The 10424-nt window shown below is 41.7% G+C and overlaps 1 long non-coding RNA gene across 2 annotated transcripts in view; it reads right to left on the bottom strand.

Annotated features, from left to right (window-relative positions):
• Positions 1-1281: 1281 nt before the first annotated feature.
• Positions 1282-10424, bottom strand: part of LOC137960303 (uncharacterized) — a 29447-nt gene continuing 20304 nt past the window's right edge. Inside the window, exons 3-4 of one of the 2 annotated variants that reach the window (XR_011114137.1) lie at positions 1684-1820; positions 1282-1578 (exon numbers count right to left, since the gene is read on the bottom strand). This is a non-coding gene — a long non-coding RNA (uncharacterized lncRNA). Of the gene's footprint in view, positions 1821-10424 lie in introns of both variants that reach the window. The other variant, XR_011114136.1, reaches the window with a different exon arrangement.

Here is a 10424-nt window from a genome sequence, read left to right as displayed (position 1 = left end):
ATTACAAGTGTGAAATCCCCACACTACCCTTAATAACACAAGAGTCAATATATCAAGGTCGATCATTGCCAAAGGGTAAGATGTTAATTAGTCTCCACAACTTATCAAGCTTAAGGTACGGGTTGGTCCACATAAATCCATGTGGATTAGTTGAAGAAATCGAATGGTAAAGACAAACAAGTTTCTTCAAACTGAGTAGCTCTAATAAGTCAATGTTTATTCTTAGAAGGGTAATTGGATGTATTATTCGTATTGTCTCTATAGATTATATTGTTCTCTCAAGTGATGATTATAAGACATTGCTAACATAAAGAATCATCTTGGATAGTACTGTCAAACATAATTAGGACCATTCTGATATTTCATACAACACAGGTCTTAATTCTATCTATATACAGAAGATTTTGTTAATTTGCCCAGAGCCTCGATAGAGCCACCAACAGTCCTAGTGAATAACAGGACATCAAAATCCATTCTAGCCATATTTACTCAAAAGAAATATTTTCAGTTTACCCTTCAAAGACTAGTTGTTTCTTTTCCTGCAACCTTAGAATTGTGATTTCAATCACAAACTATAAGGACCCACAAAAAGAATGAAAATGCTACCTGAAGAGAAGGACGAGCACTAATAAAAACAAAAAGCCTAGACATAACCTCGTGGGCTTATACTGTCCTATCTTGTGAATTTGATCTTGAGCTTGTTGCTCCACTGCTGGATTCCACCTAGGGTCCATTAAGAAGACCTGTTATCAACTCCAAATTACAACAAAATCACTAAAATAAACTTATGACAAGTCCAAATGATATAAAACAGTAAGGGGGCACATTTGTGGAGTGGTAACATTAATAGGACAGACATCAGTAGCTAAATTGCTCACATTAATTCAGGGCCACGCCACCAGCTTTGAAGCTCATAAGAAAGATTTTTCAGTCTGGATCATCAGTTTTTTTTTGAAAAAGATGAGAATCAGTCTGGATCATCAGTGAATCTCTTGCAGCCATAGTCATACTCCCAACTAATTGGACACACACTTCACACCAGACTACATGAAGTCAATTCACTAATGAGGTCAATCCACGTAGCAAACAACATAAATATGAAAGTTTTCACACGACCAGTAACATCAATAACAACTTGAACCTTTTGAAGGGAGTAGTTAATCAAATCCATGAATGAAGTGAACTGGCTGCACATTCCTTTTGCAGTACCATCACTTTCAACCATGAATCTGATCTCCTCCCTCTGCACAAAACTTAACAATACATGATTGATGGGAAGAAATGAATTAATTGAAACAAAAATATGGAGAGACTAGAGTCGAATGACCAGAGAAAATGTCCATTAAAATACTTGCAGAAATAGCTTTCAAGATACAATAGTTACCAGAGCTTCAATCTTTGTGCTAGTATGAAAATCTTCAAGACAAATTTTGTTTAGGATACTTGAACATTTAAAACCCTTAACGGTCAAATCACCTTGTTCTGGACTCTTCTTTGCAGTGAAATCAACAGTTAAGAGGCTTTGAACATGAAGGACAAGCAACCTGTCTTACAGAAACAATGCTCACTTGCAGTGACCTGAGGTAAGTAAGATAAATAGAAGAACCAAGTTGGTCAAAAGAGAAGAGCTGATAACTTTGACAATCTTGTTCTTGCACAGAAGCAAGAGTAAGAAAATGTTACATCATGATTTTTCTCACTACAGGATCCTCTGCTTCCTCATGGCAAATCCCACAATCCAGTGCTTGTAGAACATTGGACTTAGCAGTATTCATATTTGCAGTTTTAGAATAGATAATAAGGTATGGACGATCAACGACCTGGGGAAAGTAAGTAAGGTTAATCAGTACCATTTAACAAAATTTGTTAAAAACATGAATGAATTGGATAGACAGATTAAGGAGTGACACCAAATTATCCAAAATTCAGTTAAAAGAACCTCCATGAAACCCTTCTCTTTCATTTTATCAGCTTTACATCGTTGATAAGAAAGACAATTTTTTTCTTATTGGAGAGTACTAAGCTATGATCTAAGTCTTGATGAACTTGATAGCAAAGAACTTCCAGAAAGAAAAGGGAGATGCACACAACCTCCTTGTATGATGAAAAAAGAAGACCCACCCATTCAATGAAAGAGACTATATACTTGCTAAGAGAGCAGCATGTGTGTGTGTGTGTGTGTGTGTGGGGGGGGGGGGGGGGGGGAGGGGCTGCTGGGGGGTCATGTTACTGTGGCATGTAAGCAAGTACACTGTAAATAATACACCATATTAGTGCGGTTAGCATTGATTCTAGGAGTATCTTGTTCTTCAAAGTGCACACCTACTTTCCCAGTTAATATGTGAATGGCATCCTTTTTTAACTAATGGAGTTGATATTTTGCAATTTATGAACATTTCTAAGAGATCATGGCCGGGATCCTAAACTTGGATTCAACAGGATGATGAATTCAAAGATACAGTCAAAAAACCAGGTTCATTTTTCACACGGATGAATCCAGTAAATTTAGGAAAAGGCTTACAAGATTTTCTAGAATTTATTGCAAAAACATCTAATTCTATTTCCACTAAGTGTCCTTTCTCTTCCGTCCATGAAGACAAAATGTACAACTGGTGTCAGCAGTTCATTTCAAAAGAAAGGACTCACTGAACTGGGATCATTAACTAATGTAGAGTTTGGATCTAGCTTCATCCCCAAATGACCAGCCACTTAGGAGGTGATTATCCAACCTTATAAACCAACAAAATCTCAAGCCATTTTAGAAGTGGGAATTTTACTCACACTAACAGCCCTCATCACATCCACGCCCAATAGAACATGCAGGCAGATAAGCCTGTGGAATGAATTTGGCACAGAACAGACAGACAAATTAGGTTGGGCTCAGACCTGCCTCTGATAAAGTTTAGGCCCTGTTTATTCCAAATCACAAGCCAAATGTCTATTGTCCAACCTTATAAATCAACAAAACCCCAAGCCTTGTTTAGAAGTGGGAGTTTTTACCACATTAACAACTGCAATAATAGAAATAATAGAAAGAGCTACATTTTTGTATATCTCCCAGCTTTTGTTTCTATCATGAGACTTATGCAACCAATTGGATCATATACAGATATTCTTTCAACATCCTGCAGGTCATTGAAAGGATTTTAGACAAAACACTAAAGAACAAAGTTCAAGGTCTTTCAAAAAATTAATTCCAATTTGAGGAGCAGATAACAAGCTATCAACTTAGGATCCACTTCAAAGTGCTTCTGTGAAAAAAGATCAAATTTCATTTCATTTTGTATACATTGCTCAATGGGAAACATAGGCCGGTTAACTCAAAAAAAAAAAAAAAAAAAAGGCCTGTTTCAACAGAACCTAAACTACCAATTGTTTATCCAAAACCCACAAGCTTGTTTAAGACTTGTTCTTTTGAGGATAATGAGATTTTCTAGACTTGTTAGAAGTTATTATTCCGAATTAATTTGGTTTTCTATATTTTCTAGGAAAGTCTTTTCTTATCGAAAGTGAATTCCAATGGTTTAAGGGGAGTAAAGACATGATTTAATTTTTACTAATGTTTAAGTTATAAATTGTTGGAATATATGATGTAATTATGGCACTAATGTATTTTTTTTAAAGAAGATGTATTAATAAAACGAAAGAGAATTACAAAATTTGAGGGAGCATGTCCCTTACAACCAGTGATTGTAGGGTAGCTCCCTGCCTGCCAAGCACATTAGCCGCCGAATTTGCGGATCTCGAAATGTGAGACCAAATACAAGGAACAATTGAGGTAATATCTAAAATTTCTTTAAATGTATCCCAATGCCTCCACGGAGGAGAAGATGCGTTCTCACACCAAACTTATCACCACTTTGGAGTCACCTTTAATGTGGAGAAGCCCCCTACATTTATCTCTGAAGATACGAAGACCGAAGAGGAGCCCGTGCAATTCAGCAGACGTGGAGTCTAATATACCAAGGGGTCCGGCATAAGTGAAGAGCTGATTACTGTAATGGTTTGAAATAACTCCTCCGAAACCAGAAATACCAGGGTTGCCAAGAGACGAACCGTCAAAATTTAACTTTAGGAAACCAGGATCAGGAGGAGACCATTCTTTCATGACCGGAGGTTTTTTCCCAATGTGCATCAATGTCAAGTTTCTCCAATTTTCACGAATGGAGGAACCCAGATAAGGAGAGAAAGCTTTCTTGGTTAATAGCCAAGTTGATATTTGCCCAACCACTCTGTCCGCAACTCGGTCTAAAGATTCACTTTTTGCATCAAAACGTCTTCTATTTCGCTCATTCCAAAGACCCCACGGATGCAGAGAGCATCATCTTTCCAAGACTCGGCATAGGGGTACCCATGAGAGATTTACTAAACGAAAGCAGATCAGCCGCCATGCAAAACTGAAAACCAAACTTTCCAAGAATGCTGATCCACACCTTCCAAGAAAAGTTGCAATAGAGAAGAATATGGCTAGTAGTTTCATTTTCTAAGTTGCAAAATGGACATATGGGATCTACTGAGGGATGACCTCTTCTTCTCAATACGGCTGCCGAGAGAATTTTACCTTGACAGGCACTCCACATGAAGAACTTTACCTTTGGAGGGGCACATAAATGCCATACAAATTTGATTTCATTCACCCTCCAAGCCGAGTTACCGCTGTTTAAAAAGCCATATGCTGATGAGACCGTGAAGGAGCCCTTTTTGTCTGACCACCAAATGAGCTTGTCAGCCTCCAATGGGCAAATTTTAAATGAAGCAACAAGGTCCATCAATCGACTAGCCTCTAGAGCCTCACTATCCGAGAGACCTCTTCTAGGAATTTAGGAAGCAGAAGGTATAATGCCCACCATATTGGGGAGAGGGCTCTACGATTCCCACCAGACATCCACCAGTGAGGATCCCCACCCACCTTTGTGAGGACCATTTCCTTCCAAAGATTTGAGGAGTGATTATAAAACTTCCATAGCCATTTCAGCAACAAAGCTTGATTCATTTCTCTAGTTTTTCGGATTCCTAGGCCACCCATATTTTTTGGCATGCATACTTCATCCCAGCTAACCAAATGGTACTTCAAAGCATCACTCGATCCCCTCCATAGGAAACATCTTTTTAGCCTATCCATAATCTTACAAATTGCAACAGGGCAAGACATGAAAGATAGGGCATAATTGGGAATACCGGCTATGCAGGACTTGAGAAGGATGAGTCTCCCCGCTTTACTAAGAAGACGTCCCTTCCATGATGCCAAACGAGATTCCATTTTTTCCACCACCGGATTCCAAAGCCTCTTGCAAATACGACCATTGAAAAGAGGCAAACCAAGATATGTTCCAGGTAAGTGACTTATTGTGCATCCGAATATACTTGCCATCTCACTGAGAAACTCAGGGTTAAAACATTGAAGCCCATTAAAGAAGTCTTTCCCCAATTTACTTTTTGATCAGAGGCCACTTCAAAAAGACCCAACACAGCTTTAATCTTTCGAGCACAATCAGTGGTGCCGACTCCGAAAATTATGGTATCATCTGCATACTGGAGGATGGGAATATTATAAGCTAAACTGGAGCTAGTAGGGTGGAGCCACCTAAGATTACCTGCCGAGTAGAACATAGCAGATAGAAATTCACCAATCATATTGAATAAAAGCGGGGATAGGGGATCTCCCTGCCTAATACCTTTGGTCCCTTTGAAATAACCACATACGGAACCATTGATGAGGAGTGAGTATGAAGCCGAGCCCACACAACTTCTTATCCAGAATCTCCATCTATTGCCAAAACCCATCTTTTCCATGATCTCATCTAACAGGATCCAATTAACTCTGTCAAAAGCCTTTTCAAGATCTAACTTTAGGGCAATTCTAGGATCCTTGTTGCGCAGAAAATGATCAATAAGTTCATGAGCAGCCATAGTAGAGTCTAGAATCTCCCTTCCCTTCAAAAAAGCCCCTTGCCCTTTGTGAATAACCGATGGAAGGAGAGCTTTGAGACGGTGCGCCAAGATTCTGGCTATTATCTTATAAGCACTAGAGATGAGATTGATAGGCCTGAAATCCTCTGGTTTCTCCACACTTTGCTTCTTTGGGACCAATGCAATAAAAGAAGCACCAATACTATGAAACGTGATCCCATTGTTGTAAAATCCATTAACCATGGCTATGATATACCCCTTGAGACGAAGCCAAAAACTTTTTAAGAAAACCCCATTGAAGCCATCAGGGCACCAGCCCGTTCGACCTCTCCCAATGAAAACGGCAACTCCAAAAAAGAGGCAACTACTGGAGAAAGGCGAGAGAACCTGATATTCTGAAGCTTCGGTCTATAATTACATTCCTCCGAATATAAATCTGTGAAAAACTTGAGTAACACATTCGTGATCGAGGTCCTACACGATGTTACCTCATTATTAATGCATAATGAGGTAATACGGTTGGACCTCTGCTTAGTCAAAGCTACTGCATGAAAAAAATTTGTGTTGGCATCTCCCTCCTTTAGCCATTTAAATCTGGCACATTGTTTCCAACGGACCTTCTCTTGATGGAGAAGTAAATTAAGATTTAAATTTAGAGAGATTCGGGTAGAGAACTTCGCTAGAGATAAATACCTTTGCTCCTCCGCCAAGTCAAGGTCCGCAATTTGGGAGATAATGGAAGAATTCTCAGTAGCTAGAGAAATGCGATGCTCTGTGGCCCACTCTTTAATTTTCTTTTTTATAAACCGAAGCTTTAGAGGAAAAGCCCACTCCCGCCTGCCCATGTTTGGGCCCTCGGCCTACCATTCGTCAATATGAGCTTCAAAATTTTTTGTAGATAAGCATGAATTCTCAAACCAGAAAGGAGAGGGACCCCATTTCTCAAAAGAAGTGGTCAACATGATTGGCCAATGGTCTGATCCCACCTTATTCAGAACCCGACCTGAGACATTCCCAAAAAGTTGCAGCCACTTTGGTCAGGCCAAAAACCGATCTAATTTGGACAAAATAGGTTGTTGTTGGTTATTCGACCAGGTATAATTTTTTCCCGAGAGAGGGATCTCATCCAACCCACACCCACCAATGAAGTCAGAGAAACCACGCATGGAAGCAGAAATGCAATTAGCCAACGGTTTCTTCTCACTGCAGTATCGAATGGCATTGAAATCACCAGCGAAGAGCCATGGAAGTCTCCAGGACTGGAAGAGATTACTGAGTTCTTCCCAAAATAAGTCACGCTCACGGTATCTGTTTGAACCGTATATACCCCCTTACACACCAGATTTTGCCCAAAGAGAGGTCTCTAAACTACAAACCCAAAAAGAAACGGCCTTTAGATACTTGCAAGGATGCCAAGAGCGTCGAGTCCCAAGCGACTAGGATACCTCCCGAGTTACCCTCAGCATTGACAGTCACCCACTTAATAGAAGAATTGGACCAAAGCTCTTTGACGATAGCAAGGCTTGAATTGAGAAATAACATTAGAGATCACTCCCCTCTTCCGAAAAACCCCAATTCCTCGAACATTCCAAGAAAGCACCATCATTTATTACCATACTTGATGACTCCGGATGAATTTCTGTCTCCAGGTAACGGGCCTCTAAAAATTGCTCCCATAAGATGGGCCAAATCCATCATTTGCTGCCAAGATTCTGCATCATATTTGTGCCTTTCCACTTGGAGTGCCTTGACCACACGGCTAGGTCTACCAAGAGAGAGAAGAGTTTGGGGAGTAATTGGGCTGTCCTGATTGTGGAGATTAGCCGGCGTTGGAATTCTGGAGGCATTAGTGTCTGTTTCTTGCTAAGGGGGTAAGTGAGTAGGCTCTGTTATTCCCAATCCAGTGGTGTCCGAGATATCCGAAAAGAGAGATATCACTTGACAGTTTTCATTTATGGTTTTGGGAGTAGTGAATTTGCTAGCTTGGCTAGATTGTATGTTTTGGAGTGTATGCTCGAGATCATAATTAGAATTTTGTTGAGCGGTGCTGATCTCGAGAATGAAGATTCCAGTGGCGGGTTGAGGAAAAGGATGGGGGATCGAGAGGACTTTTCTAGGGGAGAGGTAGGGTTGCGCTAATTGAGGGGTGGTGTCCTTGGGAGTTGGAGCCGTGGGACAGGGAAGCAGAGGAGGGTAGTGTGGCTTGCGGTATTTCTAGGCTCGAGTAGATGGGGATAGGCGTACGGGGGGTAGAGGTGTGAGCGTTTGAGAAAGTTGAGAGGGGGGTTCCCGAAGCAGTATTTGAATTTTCTGCTATACAATTTGAAAACTGCCTTGAAAAAAGTGAACACCCTTCGATGAACGTTGCGCCTGTAGACAGTCTATCTGCACCATTCGAAGAAAACTCCTTTGAAATTGACTAAGTCAGATTTTCGAAAATCGTACCTGGATGGGGCTTCGGATCGTCTTTTTGGAGACTCCCTTATTTGCACTACGAACCGGAAGATGTGTGGACTTCATCCTCCCGATTTTCACCGTCAGTCCTTTATTTTGATTTAGAGATGGCAGATGACGCTTTGAGGAGGGGTGTTTCGTTTATTTTAGGCGCCTTCGTCGGTGTCTGGAGGCTCGCGCAGGAGTTTTCGGGAAGACGCAGTCCCTCAGTTGGAGTACACCGGGAGTATTTTTCGAGATGTACCGTTGACGGGCCCTTGCTGGAGTCATCGGGACTCGGGTCTAAGATTCCCCGGATTTGAAACACCTTTTGTATTTCGAAAAGCGAGTTGTCATCTCGTTTCGAAATACTTCCCCACGATTTTGAATTTGAGCCCGAGTTCGATCCAAAACTCGGTAAAGAGGTTGACTCACCTAAATCTGATGAGTTAAAGACCGTGTTGACTCGGTTTGGGGGTGAGTTGGCCTCCAGAATAATTCGTCTCCTTTGAGTCCGGCGAAGCTCCGGCAGTCGCAGGATCTCCATGGCTCTGAAAGACACCTCAAGCCATACGAAATCACCGCCAAAAATTAACTCCGTGAAGAGAGATTCAGGCCAACCCGTGTTTGGGGTAACGAACGCCTTGGCGATGTCCAATTTCTTTTTCTCCATCATGTCGTCGTCCCATCTTATGATGGTTCCAAAAGCACAGAATACTCGTCGCAGGACCTCCTCCGACCACAATTCTATTGACGGATATCCATTGTCCGAGGGAAAGATTTCTGGGGGTTTCTTCCCATTCCGACACTGTTATCTCAGTTTCGGCATCCCAAAAGCTTTCGTCGAGGGCTATCTTCACCTCCTCCCACGAGTTAAGAAAGACCAGCCACTGTCGAGGGCTCAGCCAAGAGATTTTCGGGAGGTAGTCGATGTGGATTTTATCCCGAAACCAGTGCGCGAGGGTCTCATTTGTCCATTCGACGGACTTGGTCTTCACCTTGAAGGCTGGTTTTAAAGCTTTACATCCGATCGAGAAGAGGTCAGAGGGAAAATATATGGCAATATTTTGGTTTTTGGGGGGAGGGGATTTCTGGCCTGACGAAATCAAAATATTCAAAGGTGGGCTGGATTTCAGAGATGGGGGGGGGGGGGTGACTGAAGGTCGTCTTTTTCGTGAGGGACGGGATGAATGGATGGGGGTCTCAAGGGCGATTTCGATGGGATGAAGCTTAGTATTTTTTCTCTCAAAACTTTCCAACAGAAGGATGTGCCAAATTTTTCGGGGAGGTACACTCAGGCCATTATCAACATACCCCTACTTTGGACGACTTTAAATCTCCTCGTTCCTCTTTGTCGAAAAACCGAAACAGAGAAAGAGAGCTCTCCGACTCTAATCTCCCGAAACCGAGGAACTTGCAACACTTCTTCATCTACGAGACAAACTACGAAATCCAAGGCTGAGGCCAACGGTATTGAGACGAAAGATCGCTTATTTCCATTTTTCGCTGTAATTCGTATCACCTTTTCGGTTCTCCCTGTTTCGAGCTCCAACGAGATTTCTGAATTTCCGACGACCCACACTATTTCTTCTTCCTTTCGTTTTTCTTTTTTCCCGAAATTCCGGCCCCTTGCCATGTGCCATTCTCCGTCACCATCTTCCTCCACTTGGTTGGGATCTCCATCTTCTTCCACTCGATTGGGAATGTTTTTCACCGTCGACAATCTTACCTTCGACTTCGTCAGCTTCGTCTTTGTCGTCGTCGTCGTCTTTGGTTGGAGGACGGAAGATTCCCCTCGCAGCTCCCAACGTCGAATCACTCTAGCTCTCTCTGATTAATTTAAGAGGATTCCAAACACCAACACTGCCATCAACCAGACCACCAGCAATGAGACCCAAGTCAAATTCGTCTGACGCGGATCCAAGATTGCCACCCCACGTAAGCCGATGAAAGCACTCAAATTTCTTGTCTCTTCTTCACTCTTTATTAGGGTGAAGAGTGTTCTTGTAATATTGGTAGTATTGATACTTATAAATATGTCTTATGGGGAGGTTTGCTTAAGTCTATAACCTCTTCTTCCT

This window comes from Aristolochia californica, unplaced genomic scaffold (assembly GCF_029961685.1).
Source record: "Aristolochia californica isolate CCGP_79_NKW_82.1479 unplaced genomic scaffold, dmAriCali1.0.hap1 SCAF_3, whole genome shotgun sequence".
Classification (NCBI taxonomy): domain Eukaryota; kingdom Viridiplantae; phylum Streptophyta; class Magnoliopsida; order Piperales; family Aristolochiaceae; genus Aristolochia; species Aristolochia californica.
This window is presented reverse-complemented; position numbering and strand designations above follow the sequence as displayed.